The following is a 17,898-nucleotide window of genomic DNA, read 5'->3' as shown; positions in this document are numbered from 1 at the left end:
AACCGGGTTGTGTAGTGGATTCTCCTCAAGAGTGGGGATCGGGGACGTAGGTCGGCGGACCGAACCTTGTGAACACATCGCGCATCACTTGGATAATGATTTCTAAACTTCTCTCTTTTACTTTGGCTTTTCATTTTGTGGTGTATTGATTTGTCTTCATTTTATTGTGTCATTATTGCCTTAAGACCCTAATCACCTGCCTTCTAGGATCCAACAATTGGTATTTGAGCTTAGTCTTTATAGTTGTTTTTGGTCTAACCACCTTAGAGGAAAGATCTAATGGAGGCTTCTTTGAATGTGCATATGCTTGAGGGACAATCCACGACTAGACCCCCGCTCTTCACGGATAGCAATTTTGCCTATTGGAAAGCTAGAATGAGGATTTACCTTCATTGTATTGATCTTGACATCTTAGATATCATAGAGAAGAAATATATAGAAAAGCCTAAAAGTAGTACCATGACCGATGGAGAAAGACTCCAAGTTAATCTCAATGTAAAGGCCATGAATGCCTTAATTTATAGTCTTACCCCAAATGAGTATAATAGGGTCTCCTCGTGTGCAACCATACACGAAATTTGAGAGAAATTATGTATTACACATGAAGGAACCCCCAAGTTAAGGAGTCCAAAATTAGTGGGCTTATGCATGACTATGAGCTATTTAAAATGCTTCCTAATGAATCCATTGATACTATGTTTTCTCGTTTTACTAATATTATCAATGAATTGCATGGTCTTGACAAGCAATTGACTACCCAAGAGACGAACTACAAGATCCTTCGCTCATTAACTTCGGTGTGGGAGCCCAAAGCTACGGCCATAGAGAAAGCTCACAATCTTACTACTCTACCTATTGATAGCCTCATCGGCAAGCTTAAAGTTCATGAGAAGAAGCTTAAAGGGAAGGAGAAGGAGTAAGAGCCCCCACGGGAAATTGAGGAGCCATCCCAAAATATGAAGATCATTGCCCTCAAAGAAGCTATTGAAGACTCCTCCTCTTCGGATAGTGAAATTGACATTTCTAGAGAAGTGGCTCACCTCTCTAGAAGAATATCAAGACTAATAAAAATAAATAATAATTTTAATAACCGATCTAACAAATTTTTTTCACGTATAGGAAAATGCTTTAAATGCAACGAACCGGGTCATCTTGCCAAAGATTGCCCTAAGCTCAAAGAGAAATATTTGAAATACAAGAAGAAGAAAGTCTTGTATGCCGGATGGGAGGAATCGGAACCAAGCGATTCGGATAGCGATGAAGAAGCGGCAAAGATTGCTCTTCATGATCCTAATATTTGCTTTATGGCTCATGAAGATGAGGTAATATCCGATACTGAAAGTGAGTCTTTCTATATACAATATGATCTAGCAAGCGCATTAGAAGAGTTAAACTTTGAGTTTAAAAGAATGACAAAAGAATACTCTTCCTTTAAAAAATTATATGCTTCTTGTGATTCCAAACTTGAGCAACTATAATTCTCACTTGCTCTAAAAGATGAATTGTTAGGGAATCTCGATTTTGAAAATAAACAATTAAGATCTAAAGTTGAGAGGCAAGAAATTGAAAATTGTAGAATTAAACCCACTCATGTGTACTCTAGTCATCATTGTTTTGAAAGAAATAGGTTTCATAGATCTTATGCTTCTACACACAAAAAAATTTTGTGTGCATATATTGCATGAAACATGGTCATATCTTCACTCATTGTAGGATTAAAAATAACAATGATTATTATGAAATAACATGGGTACCCAAAGGTACCAAGTATACTAACACCCAAGGACCCAAGATTTGGTTACCTAAAGTCTCTACGTCTTCATCTTATGTAGGGAACATCACGAATATGATGTAAAGAGATATGATACCTTGATAGTGGTTGCTCACATCATATGATGGACAATAAAGAGCTATTCGCAATCCTATCAAGGATTGAAGGAGGTAACGTCTCCTTCGGTGGTGGTGAGAAAGGTAAAATTATAGGTATTAGAAGTATTGGTAAGACACCTTCTCTCGTAATAAAAGATGTTTATTTGGTTAGAGGCTTAAATCACAACCTTCTTAGTATTAGCCAATTAAGTGATAAAGGTTTTGATATTTCTTTTAAACCAGATAAGTGCATTGTTAGCATAAATGATAAAATTATTTTTGTTGCTAATAGAAAATCTAATGTATATATTTTTGAGATGAATGAGCTAGTAGATCAAGATGTTAAATACCTTGCAGCAATTGATAAAAATCCTTGGATTTAGCATAAGAGGCTCGGTCACGCCAACATGGAGTTGATATCCAAGCTATCCAAAAAGAATCTTGAAAAAGGGTTACCAAACTTACATTTCATCAAAGATACCGTTTGTGAAGATTGTGCTAAAGGTAAACAAACCAATTCTATTTTTAAATCCATTAATGAGGTATCAACTTCTAAACCCTTGCAATTACTACATCTTGATCTCTTTGGTCCTATGCATGTTACCTCTCTAGGAGGTAAATACTATGCTTTTGTTATCATTGATGATCTCTCTCGATTTACGTGGATAATCTTTCTTGCTATTAAAGATGAATGTTTTGAAGAATTTTCTAATTTTGACAAAAGAATTAAAAATAAAAATAGTTAAAAGTTGTTAAAATTAGAAGTGATCATGGTGGTGAATTTTAAAATAAAATTTTTAATACTTTTTGTGCACATCATGGTATAACTCATGTATTTTCCGCTCCAAGAGCACCATAACAAAATGGTGTTGTTAAACGAAAAAATTACACCATACAAGATATGGCATGAACAATGATAAATGCTTTTGATCTACCAAAATATTTTTGGGTGGAAGCCGTCAATACGGCTTGCCATGTTTTGAATCGTATTTTGATTAGACCAAAGCTTAAGAAAACTCCTTATGAACTATTTTATGGCAAAACCACATTTATTAGATACTTTCATATTTTTGTATGTAAATGTTTTATCTTGAACACCAAAGATCACCATGATAAATTTGATTCAAAAATTGATGTTGGTATTTTCTTAGGATATGCACCTAGAAGTAAGGCTTATAGGGTCTTCAACAAACGAACACTTGTTGTTGAAGAGTCTATAGATGTTACTTTTGATGAAACTAATATTGGTTCATAAGATGTCTTGCCTAGGAATGATGATGATGATATTGTGGGAGGATTGGAACGCTTGCAACTAAATGAAACTCTCTCAATAGATGCACAAAAGGATGAGGAAAACAACGACATAGAAAGTCAAAAAGAACTCCCTAAAGCATGAAAATTCGCACCAAATTATTCAAATGAGCAAATTATAGGAAATCCTTCATAAGGGGTTCTAACTCGCTCAAAAGATTTGGGTGAGTGTGGTAATGTAGCTTTCTTATCTCAATTAGAACCTAAAAAGATTAATGATGCTTTAAAGGATGAGTTTTGGGTTTTATCAATGCATGATGAACTAAATAATTTTTAAAGAAATAATGTTTGGAAATTAGTTCCTAGACCTAACAATGTTCATGTCATTGGAAATAAATGGGTTTTTAGAAACAAACTTGATGAACATGGTATTGTGATGAGAAATAAAGCTCGTTTAGTTACCCAAGGATACAATCAAGAGGAGGGCATAGACTATGATGAAACATTTGCACAGGTTGCAAGGTTGGAATCTATTAGAATATTCTTAGCCTTTGCAAGTTTTAAAAACTTTAAATTGTTTCAAATGGATGTGAAAAATACTTTTTTAAATGGTTTTATAAAAGAGGAAGTATATGTTGAGCAACCTCTCGGTTTTATGGATCATTCATTTCCTAATCATATTTACCGGGTTCAAAAAGTTTTATATGGGTTAAAAAAGGCTCCTAAAGCTTGGTATGCTCGCCTATCTAGTTTTCTTCTTGAAAATGGTTTTTCTAAAGGAAAATTTAATAATACACTCTTTGTTAGAAAAAGGAAAAATGATTTTATCTTGGTTCAAATATATATTGACGATATCATTTTTGGTGCTACTAATGAAACTTTATGCAAAGAATTTTCTAAAGTCATGCAAGATCATTTTGAGATGTGCATGATGGGAGAGCTCACTTTCTTTCTTGGTCTCCAAGTCAAGCAAAGCAATGATGGGATATTCGTTTCACAAAGCAAGTATGCTAGAGAATTAGTAAAGAAGTTCGGTTTGGAGAACTCTAAGCATGCACCAACTCCCATGAGTACAAGTATCAAGCTTGATGCGGATGATGGTGGTGAGGAGGTAGACCAAAAACTATATTAAGGTATGATAGGTGGTCTTCTTTACCTTATCGTTAGTAGACCCGATATCATGTTTAGTGTGTGTGCGTGTGCACGTTTTCAAGCTTCTCCAAAAATATCCCATTTAATTGTGGTTAAGAGAATTATCAAATATGTTAATGATATAATTGATCTTGGTTTATTTTATCCAAAAAGCACCTTATTTGATCTTTATGGTTTTTGTGATACCGACTTTGCCGGATGTAAGGTAGATCGCAAGAGTACGAGCGGTACATGTTAATTTTTGGGTAACTCTCTTGTCTCTTGAGCTTCCAAGAAACAAAATTGTGTTACCTTGTCCATTACGAAAGAAGAATACATTGTCGTCGGCTTATGTTGTGCCCAACTTTTATGGATGAAACAAAGTTTAGTTGACTACGATTTGCATTTTCAAAACACAAAAAAAAAATTTGTGATAGTACTAGTGACATTAATATTTCAAAAAATTCTGTTTTGCACTTTAGAACCAAGCATATTGATGTACGCCATCATTTCTTACGTGATCATGTAGAGAGGCTAGATGTATCCCTTGTTTATATTGACACTAAATCTCAATTAGCGAACATATTTACCAAGCCTCTTAGTAAAGAAGATTTTTGTCGCATAAGAAATGTTTTGGGTTTATGCATTATGTAAAAAGTTTTTGCTTGTTTGTTTGGTTAGTTGAACATCATGTGCATTTATTTTCACAACATGCCTAAACACATAAAATTACCAAGAGGAGTGTGTGGGAGGATCGGGGTCAATTCCAAGAGGAGTGGGTTGGTAGTAATGCCTAGGAGGGGTCGTAATTCCAAACACTTGAGGAAGGTGACATGGGGAGGCCAACACTTGCGGTACATTTTATGTATTTTTACATGTTTCTTATTTCATATACCCCTTTTTGATGGTGACAAAGGGGGAGAAAAATCTCCTCATTTGTGCACATAGATAGGGGGAGCTCATAGATAGGGGGAGCAACTATCTATAAGCTATATTTGTTTCGCTCCAATATAATGGTTGGTTATCATCATAAAAAAGGGGGAGATTATTAGCCCATATGTTTTGATGATGATTTACAACCATAATTATCGATACTAATTGCTTGTTGAGTAACATTGTAGATAATATAAATATCAAGCTTGTTAGTGCTATATATGGAGGATTGGATGGAATATGAGATACAACGACGACATCTAGAGGAGGCGGAGACAAAGTGATGAAGCAATGTTTATCAAGAATACTATATGCAATGAGAAGCTTCATCAACTCAAAAGCAATATCAAGACTCAAGAAATGTCTTCTATGTGAGAGATATTTGCTATTTTTATTTTCTCTCTAGTGCTAAAATGTAGGCAAGTAGTTAGTTGATTACATTTGAAGCTCATGTGATAACACACTTGCACACTTTTAAAAACTAGTATTTTATTACTTTTGCTAAAACAGTGATTTTCACAAATATGAGGACCTTTTTGCATAATTTCTTTTTAAACAAGTTTGTTAAAATATTTATAAACTGTTTACAAAGTTTCATAATTTTTGTAATTTATTTACTATTTTCAACAGGGCTATGAAACTCAATTTCAAAATTATTTCAGGCTGATAACTTGTTATCAATCGACTGATGAAATCAGTCGACTAATGTGTTGACCGATGAAAATGCCTGGAATCATCAAAAGTCTCAATTCTATTTTGGTCGACTGACCAGTCGACTGACAAGATCGTCAGTCGACTGACAAGATCGATAGTCGACTGATGAGCTGAAAATCATATATAACGATCAGCATATCAGTCGACTGATGCTTCCCGTTAGTCGACTGATGGGTACTGTAACGGCTATTTTTGTATAGATTTAGAAATCCGATTTTTGGGGGATTTTGTCTGATTCTTTAGGGTTTTGGCTGCTGTCTTCTTTTCCTATAAGTACCCAACAACCCCAACTACTTCAGATCCAAGCTTTTATTGCAAAACTCTTGTTTTTAAGTTTATTGTTTTCAAAGAGCTTCAACTTTAATTTGCTTTCACTATTTCAAAGCCCACATCCCAAGCTTCAAGTGTAATCTTTCTCCTTGTCATGGGTTCACTGTAAAGAGAGAGATTTTACATCATTTTACTACTGTTGTGAGCTTAATCTCGTGGAGATCAATTATGTGGTTGTGAGATCTCATGGAGATCATTGTGTAGAAGAAGTTCTGGCTTCCAAACCGGGTTATGTAGTGGATTTTCCTCGAGAGTAGGGAACGGGGACGTAGGTCGGAGGACCGAACCTCGTGAACACATCGCGGGTCACTTGGATAACGATTTCTAAACTTCTTTCTTTTACTTTGGCTTTTCATTTTGTGGTGTATTGCTTTGTCTTTATTTTATTGTGCGATTATTGCCTTAAGACCCTAATCACCCCCCCCCCCCCCCAGAGACATGCCCCGTTAGCTCTTCTTCAATGGGTGGATGGGTGGAGGAGAGGATAGCTTTCTCGACTGTCGAAGAAGAGTGGGAGAAAGAACTGATCATTTATGTGATACAAGTACAGTGCAATGTTTTCTTCCTTATTATTTGTCAGAGTTTGTGCAAGGATGGTTAGAAGTCAGTAGTTAAGCTTTGATTAGTTTACTAGTTTTAGTTGCTTATGTTAAAAATTAAATTTCTGAGTCAAGCCAGGCCGGGCCGGGTCGGGTCGACGGTAGGCCCAATCAAGGTAGGCCGAATTGATTTCTCTTGTCCCGAGTCTGGAGCTGGACCCGACCCGACCTGTGACCCGCGTATATCGCGTGTTGAGTCTGACCTGGCTCACTGCGGGCCGGGTCGGGTCGTGACCCATGCCAAGTTAGGCCGGGTCAGCTCACGGGTCGATCCGACCAGCTCACGGGTCGATCCGACCCATGCCCAACCCTATATTTATTCTCTTTCAATTTATCTATTAGCATTTATCACCATGAATAAGAGGTGAATTATCAGTTACCATATCATATTTATGCTAGTACTCACGTTAATTTAAAATGTGAATTTGTAAATCCTTTTGCGGACAACATTATTTTTTATTCTTTTCAAAATATATTTTTTGTTGTAATATACTAAAGAAATTAAAACAAAAGACAAGAGACAAGAGAAGAAGAGAAATTATAACTTTTATTCCACTTAATCTAGTTTCATACATGGTACAATTTATAGATACATGATAGAAGATAAAAGGACATTGGGCTAATGAAAAGGCACCAAGTTAATAGTCCACATACAAAGTAATGTCCACATACATTTTGTCTTTTAGATTTCAACACTCCCCCTTGGACATTACTTTGAGATGTTAATGTCTCGTTAAAAACCTCACTAGAAAAACCCAGTGGGAGAAAAACTAGTGGAGGAAAAGAGTACACGACATAAATAGATTCTTGTATTGCATTAGTAGCCTCATTAAAAACCTTTGGCTAAGAAAACCCTGTGGGACAAAACTTAGCAAAAGGAAAAAAAGTACAACTATAGTCCTTCAATGCGCAATCTTCGGGATTGCATTAAAAATTCGCTCCCCCTGATGATGACAATCTTCTGAGTCTATGCTAAGAAAAACTCAGTGGGACAAAACTTAGCGAAAAGGGGAAAATATGATGATAGACCTTCAGGTCCCAATCTTCAATATTGTTCTTTAAGAATTTGCTCCCCCAGAAGACGATAGTCTTCCAAGTCTACGCATATCAATATTATGAACATATTTCTCATAAGTTGATGTAGGCAGAGATTTAGTGAACAAATCCGCAAGATTGTCACTGGAGTAAACTTTTTCGATGGTAATTTCGCCATTCTTTTGGAGCTCATGTGGATAAAAGAATTTTGGTGCAATATGTTTTGTCATGGTTCCTTCCACTACTCATTTATGCAACACAAGCTGCATTGTCTTCATAAAGGACAGTAGGTGTAATATCGTCTTTCGCTAGACCACACGAGCCACGAATGTGTCGTATCAATGATCTTAAGCATACACATTCTCGTGAAGCCTCATATAAAGCGATAATCTCTGAGTGGTTAGAAGAAGTAGTCACCATGGTCTACTTAACAGACCTCCAAGAAACGGCAGTACCACCACAGAGAAAGACATAACCAGTCTGGGATCTGGCGTTATAGGGATCATACATGTAGCCAGCGTCCGAATAGCCCACCAATGTCCTTGGTTTATTTTATAGAATAGTCCAAGATCTTTTGTACCTTGAAGATAGCGAAAGATATGTTTAATTCCATTCCAATGTCTCCTTGTAGGAGAAGCACTATACCTTGCTAACAAGTTCACCGCAAATGCAATATCAGGCCTAGTGCAATTTGTGAGATAGAGGAGTGCTCCAATGGCACTCAGATAGTGAACTTCTGGCCCTAACATTTCTTCATTATCTTCTTTGGGTCTAAATGGATCTTTATCCACTTCGTGGGACCGGACGACCATTAGTGTGCTAAGTGGATGAGATTTATCCATATAAAATCTTTCCAAAACCTTTTTTACGTAGGTCGACTGGTGTAGAAAAATTCCTTCTGGGAAATGCTCGATCTGCAGGCTGAGACAAAACTTGGTTTTTCCCAAGTCTTTCATTTCAAACTCCGTCTTTAGGCATGAGCTAGCTTCTATAAGCTCCTTGTGCGTTCCAATAATATTTATATCATCAACATAGACTGAGATGATACAGAAGCCATTTTTAGATTTTTTTTATAAACACACAAGGGCAGACGTTATTATTTGCATATCCCTTCTTAAGGAGGAACTCACTCAGTCGATTATATCATATTTTACTCGATTGATTCAAGCCGTATAACGACCTTTGCAATTTAATGCTATACATGTTATGATTCTCATTTTCTCTCAATTCAGGGATTTTAAGTCCATCAGGGACTTTCATATAAATATTAGCGTCCAGTGATCCATATAAATATGCGGTCACGGCATCCATCAACTATATATCTAAATTCATTGTTGTTGTCATTGATATTAAGTAGCGGAACATAATACCATCCATAACCGGAGAATATGTTTCATTAAAATCAATGTCGGGTCTCTGCTTAAACCCTTGAGCTACTAATCTCGCTTTGTATCTCACCACCTCATTATTCTTGTTTCTCTTTCATACAAAGACCCATTTATATCCTACAGAGATAATATCATTAGGTGTACTAACTACAGGTTCGAATACTTTTCTTTTATTTAGCGATCCGAGCTCTACCTCTATTGTTGCTTTCCACCTCTCCCAGACTGAGCGCTTCCGGCACTCTGCTATTGACTTAGGCTCTGGATCCAGATTATTATTGGAGATGGAAAGAGCAATCGTGGAGGCAAATATGTTGTCGACAACTGTTATATTTCTATTATATGTTTTTCGGTATTCACAAAATTTGTAGCTACTTCTATGTTTATATCCACCAAATCTTCATCATTTCCCATAACATTTGGATTTGGTTGTTCCACAACCACAACCCCAGTGCGATGATTATCAAGTGCACGTGTTATTTTACTACGGCTTTTGCCTTCAGGACGATCATCTTCAGGAGGTTTTGGGAGTGACTGACTTTCTTTATTATATTTAGTTTGTCGTGGGTTCTTATCTTTCACACCGATCAGTCTCCCACGCTTCTGACATAGTGGAGCATCATTTGATATACTTAGTCCCTGTGGGATTTCCACTTTTCAGGAATATGGGACTTGCTCACTCCTTTGTGATTAGTGAATGCTTCTGGCAGCTTATTTGCCAAATTTTACAAATTAATTATCTTCTGAACTTCAAGTTCGGTCTGACTAGTACGTGAATCTAAATATTAAAGATCTTTTTCATACCATGATATTTCCCGAAATTCATTTAATTTTTGGTGTTTATCTCTCCCTAATGTCGAATATGAAATCAGCGTACCAAGCAGTAAATTGATCCCCTGTCATAGGCTCTAGGTATTTTATAATTGACGGAGTTTCATAACCGATGTATATACCTAGCTTTTGCTGAGGACCCATAGAGGTACGCTTGGGTGGTAATATTGGAACATAAATTGCACATCCGAAAACACGCAGATGGGAAATGTTTGGTTCTTTACCACGCACTAGTTGTAAGGGGGAATAATCATGATATGCAGTGGGTCGGATTTGGATTAACGCAGTAGCATGTAAAATGGCATGTCCCCAACAAAAAATAAGTAGTTTTGAATTTTGTAATAATGGCCTAGCAATTAATTTGATCCTCTTAATTAACGATTCTGCTAAGCCATTTTGAGTGTGGACATAAGGAACCGGATGCTCTACTTTAATACCTAATGCCATACAAAAATTATCAAATGATTTGGATGTGAACTCTGCAGCATTATCCATACGAATAGATTTAATTAGAAAATCAGGAAATTTAGCTCGTAATTCAATGATCTTTGCTATTAATTTAGCAAAGGCATTATTACGGGTGGATAACAAGTTAACATGAGTCCACCTAGTAGAGGCAACGATCAAGACCATAAAGTATCTAAATGGTTCATGATACAGGATGAATGGGTCTACAGATATCTCCTTGAATCCTTTGAAGGAAAATGGGAGATTCAACATTCACTTTAGTACAAGAAGGGCGTACTATAAGTTTTCCTTTAGCACAAGACTCACAAATATAGTCTAACGATGAGGGAACATTACTGCTTGGCATATTATGCCCAATTAAATTTAATATTATCCGACGCATCCTATTTTGCCCAGGATGACCCAATCGCTCATGCCATAATTTAAATGAATTTGGGTCTTTAAATTTTAAACTCATCATAACATGGTTAGTATTAGGTCGGATATATGTGTAGTACAACCCTGAGGAGAAAGATGGAAGCTTCTCAATAACCTGCTTCCGACATCTAATTGACTGAGTCATGAGAAGATGTTCAGCACCATTCTTATTTTCAGTTTCAATATGAAAACCATTAGACCGAATATCTTTAAAACTAAGAAGGGTACGTTTGGATTCTGGATATAATAATGCATCATTGATAATTAATTCCGTACCCTTAGGAAGTATTAGTGAAGCTCCGCCGGAGCCTACTATCAACACATTGTCGTTAGCAATGGTGGTTATACTTCCTTATTTTTTAGTCAAAGTTTGGAAAAAAATTCTATCTTTCAGGATAGTATGTGGTAGCACTATCTACCAAGCACAAGATAGTCTCCTTTTCCATGGGTTGTATGCGAGAGTTGTCGTGCTATTTAAAAAAAATGAAATATTCATATAAGCACAACAAAAATAAGGTAAAGGCATAATCATTTAAACAAACCCATACGAACTTGAAATTGTCTTACAAAAACATGCAAAATAAGTCTAGAACAATTCCAAATTATCTTAACAAAAGCAACTAGAATAAGTCTGAAAAAATGAAATAGACTAATAAAACATGCATAGATAGTGATAAATAACATGATCACTCCTGGTCACCAAAATTATCAAGCTCCATCTTCAATAAGTCATCATCGTCCAGTTTCATATCTCCCATCTTCAACAGGTTATCATTATAATTGTCATCTTTCAGGATCATGTTTGCTTCAGGCAAACTGGCATGATGTTTCTCACCTTGTTTTGCCTTCCTCCTTGAGTCCTTCGGCATTCTTTGATAGGCCTCAATCAAATGTTTCGGTGTACAACAGTGCGAGACCAGTGGTCCTCACATCCACACTGATAGCAAGCTTGCTTGGTATTTGTAACCTGTTGATGAGAGTTAGGCTTGTGTGAAGGAGATTTATCCTTGTTCTGACCCTTGCTATGGTCCTGAAGACCATTAGCATTGCAACGACCACGACCCCTACCATCACGATAAGACCCGCGACCACATCCACAACCTCTACCATGTCCACACCCATGAGTATTACTCTAATTTGTGGCATGTGCTTCAGGCACAGCTTGCGAACCAACTGGTCTAGCATTATGGTTGCGCATCAGAAGTTAGTTGTGTTTCTCTGTAACTAGCAACGTAGAGATCAATTCAGAGTGTTTTGAATAGTTTTTTGTCCTGTACTACAGCTGGAGTATAAGATTACTTGCATGGAATGTAGAGAGGGTATTTTCAATCGATTCAGCATCTGTAATGTTTTGCTTACAGAGCTTCAGCTGTGAGACAATGCTGTGGAGAGTTGAATTGTATTCAGTCACGGATTTAAAATCCTAAAATCGCAAGTTCAAACAATCATATTGTGCTTACGGGAGCATAATAGCCGTCTGTTGGTCAAAGCAATCCTTCAGGGATTGCCATAGAACAACATGATCTTTTTCAGTAAGGTACTTACTTTTTAGGTCTTTGTTGAGATGATGATGAAGAAAAATCAATGCCTTTGCCTTCTGGGCAGAGGTGCTCTGAGAAGCTAGAACAATAGTGCTGCTTAAATCACAAGAATCCAGGTAGATTTCAACATCCAAGGCCCAAGTCAAGTAGTTGTTGCCATCAACGGCAAGCTCAGCAAATTCCCTTTTGGTGATGTTAGACATTGTTCAGAAATGCTATAATTATCATTAGAAGATATATCAATCCACCAAATTTATAAAATATTATACTATACAATGTGTGCATACAAACAGAAGCGAATAAATAAAGGAGCCACAAATCATTAGTTACAGTGCATGTCTCTGTTCTAATTAGCTAGGACAAGTGATCAATCAACAGAAGGTGTGTATTTATAAATTGTATTAAACTAGACTGCATGAAATCAACATATAATAAATGTTTTAACAATGTTTTTTTAAGATCTGCATTTACGTATACTAAATGGGATACACGTAGGGGCAGAGTCAGAAAATTTTTCTTGGGAGAGGTAGATAACAAGTATTTATTTATTTAAAAATAAAATATAATATTATAGAACAATAGTACCTAGTGGTAGGGCTGAGCATGGTTCGGTCCAAACTGAAAAAACCGACCGAACCGACCCGAACCGACCTGAAAAAATAGGTTTTATGAATAGGGCGGTTCGAGTCGGGTTGAAAACTTTTCAACCCGAACCGACCCGAACCGACCGAATATAGTGCATCATTTAATTTTTTATTAACTTTTTATTTGTTTATCTTTCAGATTTGAGCAAGCTTTCAGTTGAACCGTCAATCACGGATTTGTAAGAGCTTTCATGGAAGAACTGACAATCTCTGGTTCATTCCTTGAGCTAATTTGAGTCAACATCGAAGAACTTTGGAAAATGAAACTCTTAGATTACATGTTTTTGTTGACCAAATTATTTATATTATGGTCGTCACTCATCATTTGCTTTATCTTTAATAGTTTGAACTCTGGACATTAAGTATGCTGCATATGTATTAGGACCAAAATCATTATGGGTTAAAAACAATATCATTATATCAGTGTTTAATGCTTCATAATCTCCTACTTTGTTGATATCTTTTTTTTCTTTAACACAGTTTGCTATTTGATAAGAAGTTTGATGAAGTTAGAACCGAACAAACCGAATCGAACCGAACCGAACCGACTTGCAACGGTTCGGTTTTGAATTATAAGCGGTTCGGTTCGGTTGTTCAAATTTTGTTAAAAACCGAACCGAACCGAACCGTGCTCAGCCCTACCTAGTGGAAATGTTCTTGGCAATGGAAACACTTTTATTAGTTTGACTACATCATATTTTGCCTGTGATGAGATAGAAAAATAAGTAAGTATTATTACTAATAGCCATTAATGAAATCAAAAGATGTATGTTTACTAGTAAAAATTCTCTATCAAATCCAATATTGCGATTAGATTCGAAAATAATTTGTAGAAGATTGTCCGCAAAATATACATATATGTATATCTCAAAACAAAATCAAAATCAAAAAAAGATATTTCACACTTTTACAATTGCTCTCAATGATTTTTCATATTTTGAAACCGGTGCATGGTTTTTTAAATGGCAACGCTATCAAACACATCTTTTTCTATGTATGTAACCAAACTATCATTCAACCATTGATCTTCTATTTTATTATGCAAACGATTATTCACAAACTTCATCGTAGAAAAAGCTCGCTCTATAGTTGATGTTGCTACCGGTAAGATCAGAGCCAACTTCACATGCAAATAGATCAAAGAATATGCAACATTTTTTTGGGTCTCAACCAATTTTTTAGAAAGATCACCAATGCCTTGTAGCTTTGAGAATTGACTATCTGAACGTACATCAAGGATGTAATTCTCAAGTTGATCAACAAGAGCTATGAGATCCATTGGATGAAACTCTATTACATAAAATTGAGCTAAGCGAATCAATTTTCACCTATCAGAAGATGAAAATGAATCCATTAAATTCATGCAAGCAATACAAATAAGGAACTCTATGTTAACTTCTGTAAAGCAATTGTTGAGATCTTGAAATTGCTTGTCAATCACTTGATAAAAATTTCAACACGGAAATGGTGTAAATCTATACTTTCTCAACATTCCGTCTTGGTCGTTCGCAAAGTACAAACACATCATTCATATTTGGAATATGAATATCATTTTTTTCACAAATTGATGAAACATCACTAAACAAATATTCCCGCTCATCTTTTGTAGTTGTTGCTTGGTTACTTTTACTAAAGTCATGGCATTGTTGATATGTTGATCTTTTTAATGTAAGACTTTAGAAAATTCATATTTAACTCTCAATATCTTTTCCATTAAATGCATGTTAAGTACAAACTCAAAAGATTGTGTGGAGTATAACAAGGTAGTTGCTTAGCCTTTTTGCTCTGAGAATGTGCCATCTTCAGCAATGGTATCAAGCATCTCAATTATGGATGAGAACATAAGAATCAAATTTGCTAACAACTCATAATAAGAAACCCAATGAGCATATCTCCGGCTCGATGAGTCGTTTCTTGATTCAAACCTCTTTCACTTGATTTTTTAAGCCTTTGATTATCTTGCTAACTTATTTTACTCGAAGAATATCCTAACATTTGCATGAACCTCTAACCACATTAGTCAAGTTGTTAAGCATTATAAAAGCCAGCGCAATTTCAGTTTGTTGTTTAGAAAACAAACTTATTTTGCACGAAGAATATCCTAACGTTTGCTTGAACCTCCAACCACATTAGTCAAGTTGTTAGGCATTATAAAATGCAGAGCTAGTTGAAGTTAGTGTGCAAAATAATAAACATAGAAAGCACACTCATTTTCTTTCATAATCAATACTTTGAGGCCATTAAATTTGTCTTGCATGTTACTAGCTCCATAGTAACCTTGTTCGTGAACTCTTGATACCTTGTCCGCGAACTCTTGATATTCTTAGTTCATGTTTAGAAAACAAAGACTCAATTGCCTCCTTGAGGGCTAAGGTGGTTATGGAGGAGACATGAACAAACGCAAAAAGCATTCAATGACATGTCCTTTCTTATCCACATAGCACAAAACAACGGCAATATTATCGATATTATCAATCAAAATAACAAAAAAAAAACATCACCAATATAATCCGTAATAACTTGAGTTGTTTCACTAGCAGCAACACTCACAATATCCTTTTGTATGCTTGGTACTTGTAGTTTGAGATTTCCACGAGTTCTTGTCAAAAAATTGCTAAACGCAACATTTTGATTAGCGGCAAAATGTATGAGCTTAAGAAAGATTCCTTGGTTACTTGATTGTTTAGATCCATCATCGCCTAAAAAGGTCAAACCTTGACATAACAAAAACCGAATACAATCGATTATTGTCAACAAGTGGATATGATAATCTTATTTGGCTTGATCAGGTTGCTTGGATATAGCAACATCAATGTGTTGCTTTTGCTTCATTAAAGCTTGACATTTAGACCAAGCTTCATTATGCACACCATTTGGACCAAAAACATTCTTTATTAGACCCTCTTTCTTTTTCCAATTTATATAGCCATCGGTGGCAAAACAATCACCACCTTGCTTAGGATTCATAAGATAACAACACAAGTTATATAAAACCCCGTAAAATACAGTGAATGGATTTTTTCTATTGTGAAATATATGTTTATATCCTAGATGAATGTGATAACTAGTGTTTAAGGATCAAACGAGTGTATTAATATGAGAAAGATCGAGTGATAAGACCAGCACACAAACAACATGCACCAACAGAAAATTTCCTACATGGTCGACTGTGGCGGTCGACCGCCGGGCGCGCAGCAGAAGTAGAAAGCTTCTATCTCTTGCGCAGTTAACTGTGGCGGTTGACCGTACATAGTTTTGCTAGTTTTTCCCAGTTCGAGTCTTATTGGATTTTGGGTCGGGTTTGTGGGCTCATATATATAGTATTATATTCGTGAGAGTTTCTTTTTCACCACAGAAAACCCTAGCAGCCTCCTCCTTCCCTCTTGCAAACCCTAACCCCTTCTCCTTGGTGATTTCGGCAGATTTCAAAGAGTTTGAGCGGGATCCAGCGGTTTTTGGAGTAGGAGAATATTTTCTGATTTTTTGGAGTTGTTCATCATCCCTCAGGCGAGTTTCATCTCGCCCAACCCTATTATACCCATGTTTTTAAATATTTTAATAATGTTTTTCATGTGATTTGTGAGCCTAACATACTAGATTATGTATAAAAATAGATCTATATGTTGTATTTTTGCAAAGAGAACGTGTTTTCAGTTAATAAAGCTCGCCCACGAAATTCTTAATATAGATCTAGATCTGAGTTTATTTCTAACAAGAGTTTTGTAAGAAAGATTTTTGTTTTTGAAGATTTCAATACGAAATTTACATGTTTAAGATTTGATTCGTTTTATCTACAGTGATTAGACTGAAATTCACATGTTCTGGTTATGCTAAATCACTTATGAAGGATTGATAATGTATATAAACATCACACGAAAGTTTTTGGATCAAACCACGTAGAACAGAAACCTGAACTAGGATTTCTACTTTTACGTGGTCGACCTTGGCGGTCGACCGCGTGTCGTGCACAGAAGCAGTAAGCTTCTGCTCCAGTCACGGTCGACCGTGGGCGGTCGACCGCTGGGGGATTTTTTTTTCTGCTTTTGTCCTGTTGTGCTTAGGTTTGTATGGCTGGCAAAATATCTGGGTTATATGGGTTTGTTATATACTGAGATTGGTATACTTGAGTTAACTTCAGACATGAGTCTTAGATTTATTCATCGGAGCATGAGGGTGAATGGTACATATGTGATTTCTGACACTATTTGCATATTACAGTCCTCATGTTGGACTATAAACTATCAAGTCCACGTGTTGAAAACTATTAAAGTTCTCGTGTTGGACTATAAGCTATCAAAGTCCTCGTGTTGGACTATAATCATCAAAGTCCTCGTGTTGGACTATAATCCACTATAGTCCTCGTGTTGGACTTTAAGCTATTGCAGATCATACTTTGGACATTTATTTATTATAGAAGATCATACTTTGGACATTTATTTATTACAGACTAGGAGTTGTGTATGTAATTGACATATGACAGGTCATTGTATTTCGGTTGGAGATAGAGTTATTACTCCATGTTGTAGCTTTTGAATTTGGTATTTAGCTATTTACAATTTGAGCTAAGGGAGGCGTACCTATGCTCATATAGTAAATTTCTAAACATCAAACCTTTATTTTATTTTTATAGTCGATGTTTGGCTATCTATATGTATTATCAGATATTTTCTTATCCTTCTAGCCCTTTCCCCTGGGGTTGGTTGAGATGTTACTCGCTATAGCGCTTTGACGCTTGTTATTTCCCCACTTT

This window comes from Asparagus officinalis, chromosome 7 (assembly GCF_001876935.1).
Source record: "Asparagus officinalis chromosome 7, Aspof.V1, whole genome shotgun sequence".
Taxonomy (NCBI): domain Eukaryota; kingdom Viridiplantae; phylum Streptophyta; class Magnoliopsida; order Asparagales; family Asparagaceae; genus Asparagus; species Asparagus officinalis.
The sequence above is the reverse complement of the archived record's forward strand: the minus strand, read 5'-3'. Positions refer to the sequence as shown.